The sequence below is a fragment of the Apostichopus japonicus genome, chromosome 11, assembly GCF_037975245.1.
Source record: "Apostichopus japonicus isolate 1M-3 chromosome 11, ASM3797524v1, whole genome shotgun sequence".
NCBI classification, from domain to species: Eukaryota; Metazoa; Echinodermata; class Holothuroidea; order Aspidochirotida; family Stichopodidae; genus Apostichopus; species Apostichopus japonicus.
In genome coordinates this window covers 13,792,544-13,815,810 of record NC_092571.1, presented here as the reverse complement: position 1 = coordinate 13,815,810, position 23,267 = coordinate 13,792,544, and the positions used below count along the sequence as shown (strand labels likewise).

At 39.1% G+C, this 23,267-nt stretch overlaps 1 long non-coding RNA gene and 1 pseudogene across 1 annotated transcript in view; one reads left to right on the top strand and one right to left on the bottom strand.

Moving 5' to 3' along the window:
• LOC139975693 (uncharacterized) overlaps nucleotides 1-11,987 on the top strand; it is a 153,413-nt gene extending 141,426 nt beyond the window's left edge. Inside the window, exon 4 of the long non-coding RNA XR_011795834.1 lies at nucleotides 9,649-11,987. This is a non-coding gene — a long non-coding RNA (uncharacterized lncRNA). The remainder of the gene's footprint in view (nucleotides 1-9,648) is intronic.
• Nucleotides 4,066-4,160, bottom strand: LOC139976596 (U2 spliceosomal RNA; annotated as a pseudogene).
• Nucleotides 11,988-23,267: the final 11,280 nt, after the last annotated feature.

Sequence of the window (23,267 nt, the reverse complement as noted above, 5' to 3'; positions counted from 1 at the left end):
TCAATATATTGAGGGAATTACTCGTGGTACTTTTGTACTTTTTATCTATTATTGACTGATGATAACTCCCGTATACTCTTTACACTCATTACATATATAAATTCTTTACAGTCTACCAGCCTCCTTCACCTCTTGTTTGTGAAGGCCCCTCCTCATCTCCATCTGCATCATACCACGTCGTCCTATCATGTTCAATAACAGACGCGTATCCACCGATAAATCTGGAAGTAATCAAACCCGGTGGCTGTGATTATCAGAAACGTTACACGGATAATAACGGAACCAAAAAGCTTTCAGTGTACGTTACTTCTTGTGATCAGAACTCAACCATTGGATGCATCGCTACTCAGGAACCGTTGGAGTCCCTTTCTACATCACAGTATACTGACAGATGTGAATTTAACATCTCTAGAACCGATCAAGGTTAGTCATTACTTACAGAAACACGTACAACGTATAGGTATTACATACTGTGAAAGTTTAGGGGAACAAAACCTAAGCAAATTATTGGTATTCCCATGTTACAAATTGCATAATCTGGAGAATTATTTTTTCAGTATGGTGTCATTGCGTACCCAAAAATTGTAATGAAAGACGGCATCCTAGGATTCTTAGTTGGATTTAAAATATGAGCCTGCATAGAAGATACTCTTGACAAACTTTTAGAATACTTAAAGCTTGATGGTAATTCTCATGACGTGAAATGAAAAACGTGGTTGTGACCTAACAGTTCCTGAGAGGGGGGGGGGGGATACGTAATGATCTCATGGGTTTGTTGTGAGATGGACGAGGGAAGATGCAAGTAAGATTCACCACAGCTTTAAAGGGATCTACTACTCTCAAAATAATTAAAATATAGGTAACAAATAATATGGAAACATCATAGACTAAACTGTTTGGTGCTTTTGTCACAACCATTGACTAAAGGAAGCTGTATATTACGTTTTGTTTAATGTCAGTATTTGTGTTGGAAGTTTATAATCCAAAATACATACAACTGAATCCATGGCACTGTCATCTCAAGCACTATCACTGCAGCACATCTAACAGTTTCTTTAGCAATGCAGTATTAGGAAACTACATCTCATGTGACCTTATCATTATGTAACTATGCAACACGCTCTAATCTTGCATGGAAGATCATCAAAATTTTAGTCTACTATCTCGTTAATCTAGCTAACAATAGGATCATCAGAAAAAGAACAGACAGGGTTTAATTTGTATCTATCCTAACAAGTCATATTTTTTTAAATATTATTTTGACGTGATTTAGACAGAGAGATCCATGATTTTTGATGTTCTACAAACAGAAATAACCTCATTTAGTTATATTGGTTTAGTTCCGCTTAAAACGAGAATCAAATGAAACCTTTATCTAGCTCACACAAGCTACCTTTCCAATCGAAGGGAAATTCAGGAAAAGTGATTTGGTGTAAACAATACTTAAGTTGTTTGAAAAAGTGCGAGTACTATTTAAAAGAAATAAGATGTTGTATCTCATTTTCACTCAAAACACTTATTTCGGACGGTATGCGGACGTTTTATATGCTGATTTTTCATTCGTTTGAAGTAAGTAAGCAATTTTTACCATATTATAGTAACAAAACTATAAAGTAAAATTATTGCTATAGCTGTTTTCCTACAAATAGTAAAATTGTTCACGAAAGTAAGTTTAATGCTAATCGATCAATGAATTACAATCACCACATTAATATTCTTATTGAACACAGTAAGGTTCAACAAAAATCCAAAGAAAGTTTTCAAAAGTGTAGTGTATCGATTAGAAAGGATTCATTTTCATAACTTCTAAAAGCATTTAAACACAAGTTAATCCACTTTACTTTTCTTAAAGAATCTTTATTAATGCCATTCGTGAGAAATGTAATTCCAACGTCTTGGAGCTTGTTATGCTTTCCATTGTGAAAGTAAAACCCAGAAGTGTAATTCTCTTTTCTAATATCTCTGTTTTTCCTACATACAGGCAAACAAGTTGAATAGTTTGTTTTGATTCGAGGAGGAAATTACTTCATTCAATGATTGTTTCTTATTACTACAAGGTCAAACAATGTTAAACAACGAAACAAAAACACGATGTTTTTATCTTCCTTTTATGATCAATTTAGTGATTGACAATTGTATCGGACAAACAGAGATTTTTCTTTGAAGGGGTTCTCAAAATGCAATCATTTTTATGTCTTTTATTTTCTTTAACCAGACATCGTCGGTTGTAGCTTTCATCTATTTGTTGTTTGCCGATGCTTTTAAGTAATGCGCTAAGCGGAATCCAAAACGTCACCAAACCCTACACACAGTAACTAAACTATCAGCAACGGATCAATCCAGTAAAATACAAACCTCTGCCTTACTGACCATGATCGGTCACCGGTAATAATGTCCGAAGAAGCCTTGTATTATGTAACCTAGAATGAACAGATCGCCATACATCGGTCGGATGACGATTCTGTGCGGACAGCTCGGTCAAACAGCTTGTTCTAATATGATCTTCTGAATATTAGAAGGCCGAGACAAATCCACAGAAAGCTATTGGTAACGCAATGTTTCAATAATGCTAACAATAACATCAGATGGCATACTACGTTGTGGTTCCGAGTTCCGTAACATATTTGGAACCCAACGACGCACATGCAAGCCACCCCAAAAACTGCAAAAATACGAACATGGCAAACCTTCATTTTCTACTGCTACGAACAGTTGCCTTAGTTGATAGTTTGCTGGGAAATAAACCACACCCGAATCCCCAGTGACGAAAAACTGATATAAAACCACCCTTTTAAAAAGTTCTGTTTTACCAGACCAAATGAAGTAAAAAAATTGACAATAAAGAGGACTCCAACCATTTTACGCGGGTTCTGTTACATAATTCCTCAACGTAATCACATGAAGTCGACCTCTTCAGAGAGGGCTCCCGACCTCATCAAACCAGGACACGATTTCAAAGAGACCGAGTCACTGTTCGACAGACTGGTGGAATCGTCTGTCGGAGGGGTTACGGGAAGCAAGTGACAGCAGGGTGATCTGCGGGGTTCGGTAAGGGTTCAGTATCAACAAGGGATACACAGTGTGCACCGGGACCTCCACCTTTTTACCCTGTCTAAAACCCTTTGTAACTGGAAGTAGAGCATATCCCATTGCCGGCTGCTCCTCGCGTTTCGCCTTTGCTACATACGACGAGGGGCAGGCGCGAAAAACATAACCCTCCATTCCACACTGCAAACAAACGTACCTCGTTTGGGCAATTTTTAATTGGTGCAAAAAGAAAGAATCAATTCGACGAAATCTTGTATCTAAGCCAAATTTCCGAATGTATAACATTTTACAAAGTTAGTACATCATGTTGAACTCACAAGAACATTCACCCAAGTGCGGTGAAGTTAATCGACTTACGTAGTTTGGTTGCTAATATTAATAAACTGCATCTTACTGTCATTTCTGCAGACACGAAGAAAATAATGACGTTGGTGATGATCGTAATTGCCGTAATACTCGTCCTCTCTGTGATAGCCATCGTATATGTCTACAGGTAAGCACAGTTATACGTTATACATCTACAGTAAAAAATAGTTCCACTAAGATTGATACTATGACACTATGATAACTACATATAAGTTCATTCAAAGTATGCCTTGTGTATATGTATCACTTATTAACAGGAATAGATGATTAATACTATTTTATGTATTTTGGCGTTCATTATCCAGAATAATTTTCATGATTATGCTATGATTGACGAATTATCTTTCCGAACATGTGAATGCATATATTTTCAGTCTATCATAAAGTTTATGACATTGTGAGTTTCACACTGGCTGCCAAATGCTTTAGAAAAGTTATACCCTTATGCGGCCTTTTGGCCAAGATCATGTGTAGTTTGGTTTCGGTTCCCTTTCGAGGGGAATGGTGATGCACACCCGACGATGATCACACAGTCACAGTCCCGATGCAAGGGGATACTTTTTAAGAAAAAGTCACCCAGGAAAGAACCTGGGCACGAAAACCAAACTACCAAACGACTGATCCGCTTTCAGCCCCAGTCCCCTTGCATCGGGACTGTGACTGTGTGATCATCGTCAGGTGTGTATCACCATTCCCTAAGAGAACAGATACTACACATGATCTTAGCCAAAAGGCCGAGAAGCGAGGGGATTGGGGTTGAGAGCGGATCAGTCGTTCGGTAGTTTGGTTTTCTTTCCTGAGCGACTTTTTCTTAAAAAGTACCCTTATGCGGAAGATAATCAGGTTGCAGGTGATTTTCGCCGTTTATCTGGGTTGCCTTCTACGGGCGCTGGTATGCTGCGGGGGGGGGGGAGGGCAGTTTGTTTCGTTGCGGGCAGGTCGTCCGTTTGTAGCACTTTGAATGTTCGGGTGGGAGGTGGTAAGCCTTTTGTTTCTGGCTTGTTTGGGCTGTGAGTTCTGTTTATGAGAGGCGGTTTGATTCTCAGTGCCGTTTGGCCGTGATGTTTTGGTTCCCACAGGACGGGTCACGTAAAAAGTACAATGCGATGATGTTTGATACGATTTGAAGCGGAGATTATCTTACTTCCATGATTTGTTTTTTTTTTTAAATCCTATACTGCAACTAGAAAACGGGACAACATAATTAATTCTCTGTTATTAACGCAACTAAAAATCAATAATACGTTGTTTGGCTGTAGATATCACTTCCCCTTTACAAATGTTTCATTTTCATAAAAAACATTATATAGTACTTAGATTAGTGTTGAAACTCATGGGGATTACTTACACCGGAGACAAATCTGATCGTAGTGTTGCGTACAATCGGCTGTTTTTTCGGAGATATATCTTAGATTCAAAGATTATATGCTCGGGGAAGAACACTCACACAGTGATTATGATCATTTTTTCTTGTTTCTTTCAAACCTACACCTTCTAAACTATTTTAAAAGGAAAATGCACTTTTTTCTCGAGAATATTGTATTTTTTTAATAATGTCAAGATGGATCAACTATGAGATCAATATATTGTTATTCGCATGTCTTTCTGTTGTGTGGCCTGGTCTTTCTACATATTTAATAAATACATATTATATAGTACTTAGATTGTGAGTTGAACATCACCGAGATATCACAGAGCGGCTACATATCTGTTCGTTCTTTTGTGTACAATTAAGTGTTCCTTTCGTGTTGAAACTCATGGGAATGACTTACACCGGAGACAACTTTAATCGTAGTGTTGCGTACAATCAGCTGTTTTGGGATGTTAATCATAGATTCAAGCGTTATGCATTCCAAGTAGAATACTCACATGGAGTTTGATTTTTTGTTTGATAAGAATGGGCTGGTTGGCTAGTGCCGTTTGGTACTGAGAGACACTCACGTGGAGATTATCCATCGTAAGTTCACGATTTGTTTTCAATCCTAATTAAACTAAGATTTTATAATTTACAAATTTTCCATTTTTCTGGTTTATTCTTCGATTTGTTACTGCTAACGACATTAGCCAGATAAATGTTTATATTTTTATTGTCAAGGATGATCAACCATCAGATCAACAGTTTCTTCTTTGGTTGTAGGATATGAGTTTTTCTTTCCATATTAATATTATATAGTACGTAAAATATAATTAAACGAATTTAGGTAGTTCAATGCTAATGTTTTGACGGAAAGGGCCATTGTAAAAAAAAAAATTGCGGCAACATCGTTAACGCACAGCCTAAATGCAGTCGAATATTTATTGAGACGCAATCTTGCAACGTAGTGATTTAACATTTTCTATATTATTCCTCGTATTTTTCCGGCTAGCGTCATTTCCAAAGGGAACTTATTGTTATTTTTATAGTGAAGATAGATCAACTATCAGGTCAACCTATTCATTGCCTTCTCTAATATTTCTTCTTCATATAAATATCATAAAGATGTACTTACATTTGAGTGGAATGTCACCGAAGTGTGCACACTGGAGAAATATCTGTCTGTACTTTTGTGTACGATGGGAAGCTCTTTAAGCTATGAAAGGCATGGTAGTTAACGCACAACGTATAAAACCATTTGAAGATTCTTGTAAACTGGAATAATCCAATATGGAGTCTTCCCGTCTTCCTGGTTTATTTTTCCAAATGTTCCTGATAACGTTTCACGAAGGCACTAAATGGATTTTTCTTGTCAAGATGAAGCAACTATCAGATGAAAATATTGTTTTCGGGTTGTGGGATGATGTGACTTTCTCTTTCCATTTGATTTCACTGTCATATATTAAATATTATTAAGTACTTCGATTTGAGCTGACAATACGGAATTATATCGTATCGGTGACGTATCTGCCCGAAAATTTACTGATGAATCATGGATTCAATAGTTAGTGCTACCAAGCAGAGTAATAAAACTTGGGCTTTTCCTTCGTATCTGCAGAAGCACTTAACTGTAAAAATTGCAGAATATGTCTGTGGGAACGTTAACGCACAGCTTAAAAACAGTTGGATATATGTTGAACTGAAATATATATATATATATATCGTTTATTTTATGAAGTTAAGGAAAAGTTCTATAATGGAAAGAGTCCTATGTTGTTGCGGGATCTATTGGGGGCCACTAATAAGCAATCATTTAAGTGAATTTTATAATATTGAGTACACATGGAACTGTCATCAATACGCCTATCTAGAATAAACGTATTTCAAATCAGGGGCTTGGATGTGATTATCACCTTGTGAACGTTGGTAATAGGATTTTCAAAACATACAATCGTGTCTTGACTTACAGCATTTCTATATGTAAGGTCCTCGAAGACTGTTGTACCAGATGAAACATTACTAAAAGGTAGATTGTACGTATCAACAGTGAACCCGTATGAAATGATACGTGTATATAGCAGTGGCGTAGCTAGAGGTTTTGGCGCCCGAGTACAACAGTAGAAAATTGCGCCCCACATACTGGAAGAAAACAAAATGTCGCGCAAAGCGCGCGAAAAAATGTTGGTTATTTATTTCGGGCAAGACGTTACAGCCCCCCCCCCCCCTAAATCAAATTGTGCTCCTACGCCTATGATATTTCCACCTTTCGAAATCTACTGCCTTGGAACTGTATACTGAATACCCGAAATTTACGTGACATGTAGTCATTACAGAATACAATTTAAAAAAAAAAAGAAGAGAAAACGGTCGAAATGGACTGAAAAGAAATCACAATCTATAAATTTGCTAATAAAAACAACTACATTCAGTTCAGATTTTATAACTGGAAAAATTCATGCCTGACGACAAACATCATGTTTTCCTTAAAAGTGCTTTACTTTTTTTACTCTCATTCTCCCATTCCAGCGCCCCCCTTGACCCCCTAGCTACGCCACAGGTATGTAGTGCCTTTGATCAGCCCAAACTGCTGCGTAAGCTCAGAGTGAGAAACAGGCGTCAATCAAACCAATCAAACCGAATATTCTTCACATACTGATTTAAAATCTGTAAAGTAGTATCAAATAATACGTGTATGTTTGGATCTTGTTATTACCTTTGGTTAGCCCAAACAGCTGCGTTAGCTGAAAGTGAGAAACAGGCGTCAAGAAGTTTCAAAATATTGTTTTACTGATTTAATTGAACAAAGGGTGTATTGTAGACACCTCTCTGAAGTAACAGTGATTCACAAGAAATAATGTCATGTTTAATGGACTTTCGATTTGCTTGATGAAGAAATCAGGTAACAGCATGTTAATGAACGTCAGCGTCATGTACTCTAACAAACAACAAGAGTATATTGATCATTCATCAACGGATGGGAAAGTAAAATTAAACTGCTTTATAGTTATTAGTATATTATTTCCTGGTTAAGTGAAAGTATTAATGACACCAAATGTGATTATGTGTCATCTTCGTTAAAAAAAAAAAATCAATATATTTAAAATGAGTATGCTCTGAATTATGAAAGTAAAACCAGGAAGCAGATTAGGTGTCTATATTACCTTTCCTACGAAAATAAGTTACCCAAAACTGTTTCGATCAAGAAATGAAATCACTTCCTTCATTTATTCTACACTTGATCAAACATTATTCGAATAAGAAACAATGAATATTCACCTGACTTTTTAATCATTGAATCGAATATAAAAGACAAAACTATAACTATGCTGAACGAATATTTAAATTGTTAAATGAAAATGAATGGCAACCACCATTTCAAAATTAAGTGTATCATACGACAAGATAATCAGAGAAGAGAAAATGATAACATTTATTATATAATATACCTTTACAAACCGATCCTTATGGTAGAATACTGACATTTGACAATTACAAGTATTTTCCGTCGTTATGTATATTATAGTTAAGGGTTTGTAAACGTCTCTGTGGTTCTGGAAATATCATTTTTAGTATTTGTGCTAGACTCTATAGACAATCGTTTGGTGTTCAATGTGTTTCTTTTATCATCATTTCTGATCATATTTTGCTTTAAGAGACCTTTCTTGGTATCGTCTGGCTAGCCGTTAAGGTCAAATTATTGATTATTCCGTAGGACAGAATGAGTATTCTTTACGATTCCAGATGTGCCGTTACTTCTCTCCTCGGTTTTGTACATATCCTTTTGAGTGCTTTCTGATTTTGTGATATTAGTTTTTTTTTATTGACTCAAGATATATTATAGGTGTTTAAGAGGTTGTGGATCTCTTCCTACTGGTGTTTGGGGCAATGTGATGTCGTGTTTTAGAGAACTAGTTTACGCTGTAACCAAGTAAAATTCATTATTTTATGTTTTATCGGTGTTTGCGTTCATAATTAGTTATTTGGGTTTTGCTTTTATTATATTGTTTTTTATTTGTGATTGAAATTCATGTAGCGTATTGCGGTCTGGATAGATTGCTTAGTATTTGTCAATCTATATGCATTGTTTCATAATGGTGTTTAAATTAGTTAAATGAATTATACAGGTGATCACTATGCGGTAGGCGCATTATTTACAGATATGCTATAGAAAGCAGGATCAACTTTCAAAAGCATGACCCAACTACCAGCGGTAGAACTCATCTTATATCAATTCTCCGTATCACCGATTCCCTTGACTCTAGGTTCATATTTCATCGGGCACTTCGCGGACCTCTCATGAACTAACCTCGTGGTACCTTCAACACTCATTTTATTGAAGTTATAACAAAGACAATCTTCTCATTGGTAAGGTGTACAGGTTACTCGCCGTAAGTGTCCTCTGATATCCGCCCTAGCATTTCACTCTTTGCTAACCAAAACGCGTCGTTTTACCTGGAATAGCTACGGTTTAAGAATCTACTTTAAATATCAGTTAACTTACGGTGGTTGACAGATAAGATAAACTTCAAATCTCAGTAAGAGGATCTTCAGGAAAAAAGTCAGACTACAAAACCGTGACAGATTAAAGCACAAATATCAAGCATCCTACTTGCTTTTGTTTTGTTATTAATGATTTCATTGAACTGAAATACACAGCAATTTTGGTGAATTTATCGCGAAAAGAAAAGAACGAACGTTTCTTCACAATTCTACGCACTTTATTTCTTCCACTGAAGTAGAGTAAAAAGAGAGTAATAAATATAATGACTGTAATACTATATGAGGGTGTACATCTAGGTAGTCTACAGTCAACCAACACATGTGTAATCAGAAGAATATGTATAATATTATGTTCTCTTTTTTTTACATGACACGCACAGCCACGACGACATACATCCCCACGTTGACACACAATATACGGTCCGCCTACAGGCTCACCAACCCCTCCGGCCCAAACGCCATCGCCTGGCTACGCTAATATTAAATGCTTCAAACGTGAGTCTCCGTTACATCCTACTCATCTCTATCTTACTTTTCTGGTCTTTAATATTTTGTATGTCTCTATTAAAATTACACAGCAGTCTCTGTGATTTGTGGTTTGTCTATTTCCCAGCCTAATGACGCTTATACATTCAGCGGACTGAGAGAGTTGGAAAGAAATACATCTAATTCACTTGAAATGGTTGGCTTAGGTTCTACGAACTGTCTTTTGTATCACAATATTTACACCATATTAGAACAATATAGGTAACAATATAGGTAATAATATAAAGTCTAATCATTTAAATACATATATCATTTATTCAAAGTAGAGAGCGAGGGCAACTCACACGCAAACACCTCATGAACATGATCAAAGCATGTTCAATAAAGGCGTAATGAATAGGCTTTAAATGTATTCATGTTGGTGTTACAGTGTCACATATTTTGTATTCAAAGAAATGTAACGGGTGAGATAAACAAGCACTTCGTACTGATTGATAAGCGATCTCGAAGAACTTTAATCATGTTACTGCTTCTCGATCTATTAATTATATTTCTTTCTTTTTTTGTCCTCGTTGAAGCATTCATGATCTTTCTTCGGGATCGGCAAGATGACATCGGTGAGCTTACTTAAGAGTCAAGAACTGTAGAAGACTTGCTCTAATTTAAGTTCTATGTCGATCTCAGTGGATATTGTTATCACAGCAGCTGATTCATAAGTGGGGGTGTTCACCACTTCCCTCATTTTAACCTAACATCAACATTTAAAAGTAGCACAGTTGCGCTTAGACTTAATATTAAACCTAATTTATAGTTTACAAATTCCTCAGATTGCACAATTTTCCATAAGGATGCTGCCAACATACCCACAGCCTACATGGGAGGCATCGACCAAAGGGCAATCCATTTCCTTAAAAAAAAATTCGCCCCAATTAATAGTTTGATATCGCTTACGAGGAACACGGGAACATGCAATGAAACCATCTTTGTGAGGCAGCAGCTTTTCTTGAGAGATTATGTTGGGGTAGAAAGTGATATTATTAATACATGAGAGGGCCAATTCAACTGGCTGACCAACTTTGAGAATATGATTGTTGTAAAAGAGTAGGAATGTTGGAAGACGTGACTTTTGTTAAATAACAATAATGTTTAAAAGTTAGGGACGTTAAGACATAATTATTATTCTTTTAAGATGGTAAAAACGATCAAATGAACGAAATGGAAGATAGAAGGTTGGTTAAAGTAGGAAATATAGGAGGGGTTAACATTCCATGTTTCACACAAGATACAATAAGTCGTATAACTCGATGAAGCAAGAAATAATATAGATCCTTTTATTCAAAGATATTTAATAGATACTGTGAAACATGCCGTCGAATTTGTTCATTACATCTTCATCCCATAAGTAACTGTGGGGTATTAAAAATATATTATAGTAAGATTGTCCAATGGTAAGGAGAGCGTGTTACATATCGTTCACAAATATTAGGTACTTGTTTTGGGTACGTGGAAACTATCTTTAATTAACTTTGAAAGAAAAGCACAAAGGACGTTATTTTAATGTCAAAATACAAGCATCATTTCACATGCAGGAGCTCAAAGACAACAGCTTGTCATTTAGAAACAAGAGATAACTTTCTCTTGAATGTGAGTGAGGCGACATTTCAGTTTCATAGACCTTATTTAAAAAGTTCACAATGTAAAAATCGAGGGCACTTGCAATGCTTTTTATGTATAAATCTATAAGAATCGAATATAAAGGTCTTTGGCAATGCTTCCATCGCATGGTAACATCTTGGTGCTGGGGTAATCTCCCGAAAACGTAAAACAAGTATGGAATGTGTTTTTCTCGTCTCAGACATATCGTCTGGGACGGTGGCTGAATACACTAGTCCCTCAGCCGCCAAGGTTCTTAGTCGCGTAAAATGAATAGAAAAGTATAGGTGGTAAAAAAAGTAAAAACAATTGGACGGCGAATATTCGCCCCTAAAAATGATCCGCAATGACTGTCATCTCTTATACTCCTTTATCTCATCAAAATGTTCACTAAAGAAATCCATGCTAGCTGAAAATCATTTCCATACGCACAGTATGGAAATACCATTACGGCATTAGAGCATTGGATATGCAGCGTGCTTTTTACGTGACCCGCCATGCGGAATACAAAACGTCACGGCCAAACGACACTACCGAACCATCCCATTCTAACAAACGAAACTAAGGTCTAGCGAGCCAAAAAAACATACGCCCGCCGACCTGCAGAGACAAAACGCCCATCCCCCCCCCCCACTCAAACATTCAAAAACGTACAGAAGGACGACCCGCACGCAGCGAAACGAAAAACCCCTCCCCAGCACACCAGCGTCCAAAAAAGGCAGCCCCAGATAAACGGCGAAAATCGCCTTCAATCTGAAGGCGAATGTCAGACTTCACCGCCTCCAGGACTGCCTGCCAACTGGCAAATTTCCCCCTAAAAACCAAATTACATCTATTCCGCCAAACATGTTTTTTTACAATAGAGCAAACAAAAATGATGCGGTGCAACACAGCTACCGAACAAACTGGAGGGTCTACCCCATATAAAATAAAGCCCTGCCCTACCGACCATGAACGGTCTCCCGTAACACGGTCGGTCCAGGTCTGGAACCACTCCCATAAGTTGACTACAAAGTAACAATGCCAAAAAACATGAGCAGTACTCTGTAAGCTGTCACAGCCGGTCCTAGGGCACAGTCCATCACCCAATCGCCAATGATATCTTTTTAGGTTGGTCACCAAGGCACCGTGTGCAACTCTCCATGCAAGATCACGGAGCCTGCAACCATTCAGCCTTGAATGCACCGAACGCCATACTTCGGCAGAATGACGTCCCTGGACAAAAATTGCATTCAAGGCCCTATTCCTCAACGAACTGTGAACGAGGGCCGGCTGTGACAGGTCAACAGGGGGCAACTCAATCAGAGCGGAGCAGATGACACGCACCACCCTGTTTGGAGTACTACTATGCGGTTCTCTGTTGCTAAACAGCGCCGGGACCCATCGACGCAGGTGCAAACCGCCCCAAAAACGTACAAAATATGAACAAGGCAACCCTGGGTCAGTTACCGCTACAAACAACTGCTTAAATAACAAAAAGGTCAATTTACTTCCCAGATGAACCACCCCTAGTCCCCCCTTCTCTAGTTTTTGGTACAATACCGCCCTCTTGACAAGCTCTGTACCACCAGACCATATGAATGAAAAAATCGCCCTCTCCAACCGTACCAGGACGCGACGCGGAATAGGGTACACCGCGCCCGGGTACCACAAGATGGGCGAAACGAAACGATTAATAACAGTGACTTTCCCCAAGATCGAAAGCCAGCGGGTGCCAAAGGTTTCGAGTCTGCTCTGAAATACCTCAGCCCTCTCGTTCCAGGTGACATCACAAGGTGCATCGTAGCCGAACCATATACCATTAATTTTGATATTCTGATCCGACCACGACGCACCGAATGGTAAGTCTCTGTATCTCCAGCAACCAAGACGAAGGCCCTTTGTCTTTTCTGGATTCAACTTGGCCCCGGTAGCTCTCTCAAAAATAGATAGATCCTGCGAGAGTGCGCGAAAGGAGCCGAGACTCGAAACAATACATGTCACGTCATCTGCATATTGAGCGCATTTCACTTTGGCACCCCCTGGCACAACGAATGGAACAAGTTTGGAGTCCCTTCCAAAAGACGAGAGAGGGACTCGCTAAACAAAACATAAAGTAATGGAGACAGAGGGCACCCCTGGCGCACCCCCCTCTCTACGTTAAAAACCTCCGAACAAAACCCATTTACGATAACAGAACTGGATATGCAGCGTTGACCTCCCCCCTCGCCAGCGTCGGAACTGAGTAGAAGAAGGGGTGGAAGGTACGAAGACAACTTACCCAAGAGAGAGAACATGAATATTGATACAAATAAATGAATAAAATTATGCTGGGTACATCAAATAATATGCAAATTGATTGAGGTGACTAGGGCTGCTGAGAAAGGAAACATGTAGAGGAGAATAAAAAAATAAATAAGAAGAAATGATTATTCTTTGAATGCAGAAATGACCTCGCCGAGTCCACCCTACCTATATCACCTACGGCAGTACAAACCACGCTACAGCGAGCCAGAAAAAAATTAACTACTATAGTATATCATCTTATGTACATAATAAGGGGACCAGACTAATAGCTTTCAGATATTAGAAACATCGCAAGATATCAAAAATGTAATCATCATGAACGACTTGTCAGAATTATTTCAACTCATATTAGGCCAAGCCTCCCGACCTATATCCTGATATTCTCATTTAGGGGGTATTTACGTAATATGGTACTCCAAGTGGTTCGGAACCAATTGTTATTGGTTGTAACTTTACTGTGCTGTTACCGTGATCCGCCCGGAGGAATTCAAAACTTCACGGCTTAAATGCTTTCAACACCAAACCCTACCCGTACTTTAACTAAACCATCAGCAATAAAGAATTACGATGCACATCCAACTCAACCCCCCCCCCCCCCACCCCTTTGCACCCACTCACCGAACTGAACACGAATCATCTACAAAAGTAAAAACGGTCGGACCGTCGACCGGTAGGCCTCTATTACCCCAAACCAGAGTAACAACGGCCTTGGAAACAGGTCTCGACAAGCCGACAAACTGATTATAGCTGGTTGTAATTTTACTGCAGGCTACGCCATCTCATTCACCACCAAGCAATCTTGCAATGAGTTGTTGAATTGAACAATCATCGATACCGAACCATTTTCCTCTCGATACAGGCAAATTGTACACACCTTGACAAATTATTATATGCTTGCCTAGTTGACAAGCTATTATATACATACTTTTTTAAGAACAGTCGTCACCCAGGAAAGAACCTGGGCACGAAAACCAAACTACCGAACGACTGATGCGCTCTCAACCCCAGTCCCCTTGCATCGATATTTAGTACTTATTAACGGTGTAAGCTCAACACAGTTATGTATTAAGTGTGGAGTACCACAAGATTCAATCCTTGGCCCTTTATTATTTATTTTGTATATAAATGATATAAGTAAGGTTTCTACTAATTCTTCCCTTGTTTTATTTGCTGATGATACAAACATTTTTTTCTCTGATAATGATCCGAAAAGGTTATAATATAATATATGCGAGGAACTTAATAAATTTAATAATTGGTTTAATGCAAATAAATTATCCTTAAATATTGACAAGACGAATTACATGATTTTTGGTAAACCTAGAGATGATTTCAATTTTCGCATTTGCCTAAACAATAAACCTATCATTTGTACTGATAAAATACGTTTTTTGGGGAGTCTTCATAGACTCCAAATTATCCTGGCGTGATCACATTAATGCTATCTCTTCATCTCTTGCAAAGTGTGCTGGAATCTTATCTAAGCTCAAACACTTCTTGCCTAGAAATATTTTACGTTCTATCTACTTGAGCTTATTTTTACCACACTAGTCCCCTCTTTGCATCGCTTACTTTATTAAAATTACCAGACCTCATTAACCTAAGTATTGTCTCGTATATTTTAGATGTAGTAACAGTAACTTGCCTAATAAATTTAATACCTTTTTTTTACACAAAACAGTCAGATTCACAAATACAATACCCGACAACGCAATGACTTTCACGCTTTTCCTTGCTATACTAACAATGTCCAAAAGAGCTTAAGAAATCGATCAGTTAATATTTGGAATTCTTTGCATTTAAACGATAGAACTTTTCTTACCCTGTCTAGCTTAAAGAAACATCTTAAGAAGTACTTTCTCGGTAAATACAAAATGCATCAGAATTGTATTAAGGTGGGGTGTGGGTAAGGATGGTGGGGAAGGGGTGCAGAGTGTGGGATAAGGGAGAGGAGTATATATATTAATTATATATCATTATTTGTATCGGGGAGTGTTGTACCCTGTTAAGCCCTCCAGATTTTTTGTACAACACTTCCTTTCACAATATTATTCATTCTAATTTTTTCCTTATATTTATATGATTGTAAATTTTCTGTACCAATGCTATTTTCTTGTATATATGTTATATAAATATGTAAATAATGTTGTGAAGAAATAAATGAAATGAAATGATATGATATTGTGACTGTGTGATCATCGTCGGGTGTGTATCACCATTCCCATCGAAAGGGAAAATATACTACACATGATCTTAGCCAACAGGCCGAGAAGCGATTATATGCATTGGCATTTTTACGAAGAATCCCAACATGATCAGTTGTTGTGCTGCACGTGGCTGGACAACACGCCAAATATTGTATTTTTCACTAGTTGTCGGGTTATACTAACGCAGTTAGTCTGCAACTCGTCTGTTCCATCAGAACCACCGTAACTTTATTATTGGTTTTCATTATTGTTTGATTTGCAATTACAAGATATTGCGACAGATAACTGTCAATGAAAGGTGGTCAGGTGTTCAAGGCCATTCCAGTACCAATTGCTGGATGATGTATATAAGAAAGACAGATAAAGACATTCCACCCGAGATATTATCCTCTGTAATATATGCTCATAACAATCGATCTCCTACTTGAAAGGAACAAGAACATTTAATAACACATTCTCTATCTACTCTTATCACTTAAAGAAATATGCGGTTAGAATTCTAAAACTTTTTCTGTTATGTAGTGGTACAGCGCCATCTGAAACTAAATGCTTATGAGCATGGTTACTAGACTGGTTTAATTTTTAATTTATTTTATTTTATCGATTAGAATAAACAACCAACCTTCGTTCGATCTGGAACATCATACTTACTTAAGAAGAAATAAAATACAAAGAATAAATGGCAGCTATTGCACTTTAATGGGACTACAGTGTACACTTTAACGTTCTCTTGATGCTATTTGGCAGTCATCACATGGTGTCTTGTCACAGCCATTTATTAAATTCATTACTGCTTCGTAATGAACTATTAGCCATTTAGGAAACCTCGACTTCAGGCCATTTAAAATATATACATAATTTTTCGGATCACATTGCCATAACAGGCGTTTAAAGTGGCAAATATGTTGGAGAGGGTGTGTGTGAAGGGGCAGGAGTATGTTTCTTGCCCCGTTGTTTAGCACGGCACGGAGTTGTTGGATCATTCCACTTTGTTATTGAATTATTAGAAAATAGCACTAGGCAACCAACATGGTCAAACTTTTGTTCCATATACCTCGATCATATCAATTCAATAAACTTGGGCAACCTGCAGAACGTATTGGATAATACACCTCAAATATCACCACTAAACTATTTCAAGATGGCTTTTTATTATTATTATTTTTTTATTCAAAGAGGGAAAAAATCATAATGTAATAAATGTTACCTTTTTCTTTCACATAGTTAATTAACTAACTCTATACGAATGACTTTGGTCAGAATGAATAAAATACATACGACACAATCCTGGATAAAAGAGACCAAAAAGTGCTTTGAGTCAACAATAAATTAACAAAATATATTACTCATAAATCTAATATGTTAAATACTACGAGTAATAACGGTATGCAATGATGACTTCGTGGAATGTATTCCGGGCGCTCATATGCCTCCAAACATCGGCTAAAAGTTTTTCCGAGGGGAATCTGTCGAGTTTTGCAATCCCAGCATCAGGACCAGCAGACACAGAAGCCCCGAGTCTGTCAAGACCCGAGTCTGGGACACAGTTTGAAAGTCTCTGACCATGACACATGGTGCACTACCAGGCTTCTCGGCCTTTTGGCTAAGATCATGTGTAGTATCTGTTCCCTTCGGGAATGGTGATACACACCTGACGATGATCACACAGTCACAGTCCCGATGCAAGGGGATTGGGGCAGAGAGCGAATCAGTCGTTTGGTAGTTTGGTTTTCGTGCCCAGGTTCTTTCCTGGGTGACTTTTTCTTAAAAAGTACCAGGAACAAATGAAGGCAGTGTGTCGATAAACATCTCGTCTAGCAGAAGACCGATTGAGAGTATACATATTACAAAGGCAGATATTACCCTGTGTATACTTGAAAATAATGCAAACCAATCGGACTCCACCCTAGGGGCACAACCCGCCTGAAGGTGCCAGAAGAAGGTGCCAGAAGGATGACCGTGCCACAGGATGAAGACGAACCAAACGAAGCTTGTAGCCCAACACCCCACTCATAAGCCCATAGAGGCTAGGGACATCCGCGCCTTATTTAATATTGTATCCTTCAAGTTGAAGGCGATTTTCGCCGTTTATCTGGGGCTGCCTTTTTTGGACGGTGGTGTGCTGGGGAAGGCTGTTTTGTTTCGCTGCGTGCTGGTCGTCCTTTTGTGGTTTTTTGAATGTTTCAGTGGGTGGTTGGGCGTTTTGTCTCTACAGGTCGGTGGGCGTATGTACTTTATTTTTGGCTCGCTTGACCTGAGTTTCGTTTGTAAGGATGGGGTGGTTTGGTAGTGCCGTTTGGCCGTGACGTTTTGTATCCCGTTCGACGGGTCACGTAAAAAGCATATTGGATCCTCAACGATCGATAGCGTACACCATGCCAATACAGGCCGAGAGTGGAAAGGTGTTTAATTTCAACAGAGATTTGTTATAGCGCCCTCGACTGACTAACAGTCAGACGATTTGGTAGAATGATACTGCTTTAATTGCACCCATATGAAGCAACGTCCTTAGTGGTTTTTTCAATGTTTGAGTGGGTGGTTGGGGGTTTGCCTCGATCGGTGGGCGTATTTACTTTTTTGGCTCGCTTGATTTTTGAGTTTTGTTTGACAGAATGGAATGGTTGAGTAGTGCCGTTTGGCCGTAACGCTTTGGATCACGCAGGGCGGGTCACGTAAAAAAAAGCAGTCCTTCATTTGAGAGCTTAAAAACGTAGCTATTCGTGAAGTAATTTAGCCAAGAAAGCCGCAACTTTTCGTCATTTGTAGACAAGCCTCTTTACTCGCAGGTTAATAAATATTCTACGCTTCTCTTTGAAATTGTAACGTGGTGTAAATTAGCCTCAGTTGAGTCAGTCGTGGCACCAATCATGCTCTTTAAGTTGCAAGCTACACACATGAGCATAAAGAAAAATACAAATCTTATTTAGTAACATATGTACAAGGATTGTTGTTGCTTTTGGCACTTGTCATTAGAAAAAAAAGAGAGTAATCGAGCGAATTGATAGCGACCCTGAGTTGAATATGTTACCTTAAAGGTCAGATATGATTACGTAAAGTGACTGTCACTATCTGATAACAATAAAGTATGTCATTAATTGTAGTTATATTTTCCATTCTTCGTAACAAGACCAAGACCCCTAACACGACAGTAGCACAGTCATGTAATTTTATGTCACAACCATATACCGAAACCTGTGCAATTGAAACAGTTGCTCTCGGAGCGTTCAGGCGGACAAAATACGCGTCGGTTTGGGCAAATCCACCTAATATACATGGCTTGATCAGTTTGTACTCTGAATAAGAGACAGCCGTCATTATAAACTGAAGTGTGTTATAACACCGTAACACACGTTGATATGGACGAAATAATTGGCGAAACCTAAGTGGTTAGTCCAGTCAATACATATATGCATAGGATTGTGTATTTAGTATTTTCTGTATGTAAGTCCTTCTCAGTAGCAGCTGGTCATGAATCTAACATATGCAACATGTGCAGAAATTATAACACATATTATTGGGTACCCACCTTTACCCGTGTTACATGATATAGCCATGATAAGCGGCAGGGACATTGTATACAATGAGTCATGCACAAGTCCCCTGTCACACACCTGAATGAAGAAAGGTAATTGAATAAGTCAAAGGATCTGAACATGTAATCGTTATAGAATATTAACCAATTGATACTAGCACTCTGGATTAATCGTTTTATATGATTTCAAATTAAAACGCATTTAACACAAATCAAGAAATAATATAGAAGCTTACTGTTTTAAATTGTTACATCTGAAATGACGAAACAAAGTCGTGATTGATTATTAATGGACTATTGTCATGAACAAAATTTTCCACTTCAAACCACGTGATATTCATAGGGTTGTTGCGGCTATTATTATTAAATAGTTGAAAAGTGTTCTGGGTTGGCGGGACGTGGGGCAGGGACTGGGCGAGACAACCCCTCGCCCCGGACGCGAATTTTTTTCCCAAACAGGTTTGCAATTGTGTGTAAATAATCGCTCAGGATTGCTCGGAAAAGTTACGTCATAACGATAGAAACCTTATCCATTCGTTGCAACGAAGATATACCCGTTCAAAATTACCAGCAGCTTTTCGTAAATATATGTAGATGTGTTTGGAATTGGTTTAGACATATTGAGCACACTAGTATTGCATGATCTACTTTGATTGGTAGTTGGTTTTCGTGGAGTGCGGACGTGTTTTCGGCTGCTCTTCACTTTTCGTTGACCACACACTTTGTGTTTTTTACGTTGGCCTTTCAATAGTTTGTAGTTTGTTTAGTGTAGTTTTGGCTTTGTTTCGTGATTTTTTTTCGTAGGTGCGTGGCTTGCCACACCCCTAGCTGTCATGGCGGCTCGCTGTGAGAGCAAAATCGTATTGTTGAGTTTTTCGGACGAGGCTAAGGTCGTCCCCGGACAAGTTTTTTTTTTCAGTTTTGACGCGCTTCAGCGTAAACCTCTTCGGGGTATGAATGTTTTTGATGTTCGGTTCACCTCGCAGGCTGCCCGAGTCCGAGGTGTCCATGTGTTGGAGGGAGTTGAGGGACTGAAGGTCACACCGTATGACAGTTCGGTGTGGGTGACAGTCCTCCAGTTCCCTCTGGACATGTCTGAACAGGTTGTTCTGCGGACACTGGGGCGTTTTGGGAAAGTGACCGACTACGAGGAGCCGGAATTCCTTGAATGTAAGGGTGTCAAGACCGGGACTAGACGATTTAGAATCGAACTGAAGTCCGATATCCCCTCTACCTTGTGGGCTAATGGGCACAGGGCCCACATTGCATACCCGGGCCAGCCTCGCACTTGTTGGAGGTGTGGGTCTGGAAGGGCATGAGGCCAGGTTGTGCCCGAACAAGCGGTGTCGCCGCTGTTTACAGGTTGGGCATACCCTGGCCGACTGTAAAGGGATATCGTGTGTAACTCGTGTAGGAAAACGGGCCATCTCGCCCGTTTATGCCCAGACCGCTCATACGCCGAGAGAGTGGCTACGGGCGTGGCTGAAGCGGTCCCCGTTCCGGCCTCTGACACTGTATCACCTGATGCTCCGTTGATCGCCCATGTGTCCGACACAGCGCCCCGGTGGAGGATTTGTTCCCCCTTTCGTGTCCCATCTCGTCTGCCGAGACTGCCCACTGAGGCGGAGCTGGACAAAACGGCGGAGATGGTACTAGCGGAGTGGCACGCGGAGCAGGATGCCGTTTGTACTGGTTCACCGGTAGCTGCGCCCGCCATCGGTGATATTAGTCGGGCCCCGAGTCAACTGGCCCAAGAGACATTAAGTGGCCCAGATTCTGACTCGCCAATGAAGGACTGCACTACAGCCTTAGTAGTTGTGGCTAAGGAGTCCTCCGATTGGTTTGATGAGACGAAACAGGCCACTGATCTCATTGACTCGAGTGGCCCTTCCACCCTGCCCGCAGTCGCTTCTGCTATACCGGACACGATGGTCGCTAGTGGACCTCCTGTTCCTGACAGGGAGGTCCACTCGATCAAGGTTGACGGGGAGCTAAGAACTCTGCTCGCTCGAAGGAAAAGGGGGAACACTCCCGTATTGGGAAATCTTCGCAGGTAATGCACAAACCTGTCGTCTACTATCGTGACGGCGTACCCCGGATGAATTTTGGAGTGAGTTAGTTGTTAGGTGTGGCGGGGGGGGGGAGGGTTGTGTGGTCGTTACGGTCGTTTTGGTGGTTGTTAAACAGACTGGGATTGTTTTTGGTTTTGTGTCCGTTTCTTTGCACGTAAAAAGCACATTGTATGATCTACTTTGATCGAAGATTTCTGTCAAGGCATTAATCGATAACATCGCACAGTGAAAGTTTCGTACAGGGTGCATCACACATGTGCTGTAGGCCTATATATTTTTATTTATTTTTATTTATTTGTTTGCCACAAAAGTACAAAGTGGAGGAAGTCTTCCAACTGTGTACACAGTGCAGTGACGGAAATATATCCTACTGTACACTATACTGTTTTGCGTATATTCATTCAAGACTGTACTCCCGTCGTGAAGTTGATTTTGGTGTAGGCCTACCCATTCCACGAAACGATTTCCGATTTCAATAGAACGGCTGACGAATCTTGGATGACGTAAACACGAACCCGTGTCAGTGTGTAACCCCGTATATGTCTTCGAACCTACGAGCGATGGTCATTATTGATGCTGACGTAACGAGCAATCTGATTGGCTGAAAACTCCGTTATTGCAAACCTGTTTTGGAAAAAATAATTCGCCCCCGGACGGGGCCGCAGTAGCGTCACGCACTTCACTTCTCTAGCGCGGGATGCAATCCATATCGTTGTTGTATCATTCCGCCGGAGCACTGAATTGTAGAAGAAAAGCTAGGCAACCAAATAGTCGATTTTAAGTCTCACATACATGATAATATTATTAAACCAACTTGGAAACAGTGGTAACCAAAATAAAAACATATGAAATACGACTGTAATAAAAGGACAATGTTTGCTAAAGTCTATGAGGGTTGTCTCACCTTGATTACTTACAATTATCTTATATTGAGTAATAATCAGTACGATATAAAGTTGTTGAAATATAAAAACTTGCGTCAAAGGATTCCTCATTTTAGCCTTAAAGATATGTTTTCTGTCTTTAATAGATACGTATAACAACTCATTCAGTAGTGAATCTGGTTAAGTTAGATATTAAATATGTAAAATTCACGAGCATCGACAATCAATTGCATACTTTAAAAGCTTAACGCATTATAATTTCTTACAGAAAATGCTGACACAGGGAAACCTCAGTTTGACTTGCATGTATAAAATAAAATCATCCGAGCGATTTCAACTGCTTTGAATCCATTAAGGTTAAAAGGTTATGAAAACACTACAGACATCAGCAGACTTCCTTCTCTCGAAACTACAAGTTAAATTATTTGTTATTGTCACGTAGCCATAAAGAAAATAAATCATTGTCAGCCTGGTCATTTTCATTTTGAATCAGCACATATATTATTCAAATGAAACACAAACAAGTGCGCATGCACGGGTTTTACTGAGGAACAACTCCTTGTTTTGATTCATAAACAGCGCTCCTCGCTTTACAGACAGATGCGCGAAATATTGCAATAAATTTATCATATTTACTGTGAACAATTGTCACAATATCGCGATCTATCGATATGGGATTTGTACCTGTGATACATTATTTTCTCATTTTTCTGATCACTTTTTCATTTTCCGAAGATATTGATTGTGATTATCACTGTCAAGATGGACCTACAGTAAATTCAACAGACTGTTATGTGGTTGTAGGCTGTGACTTAAAGTTTCCAAAAATTTCATTTTCATATTCATTTTCATCTATATATATATATTTAGATTTGAACT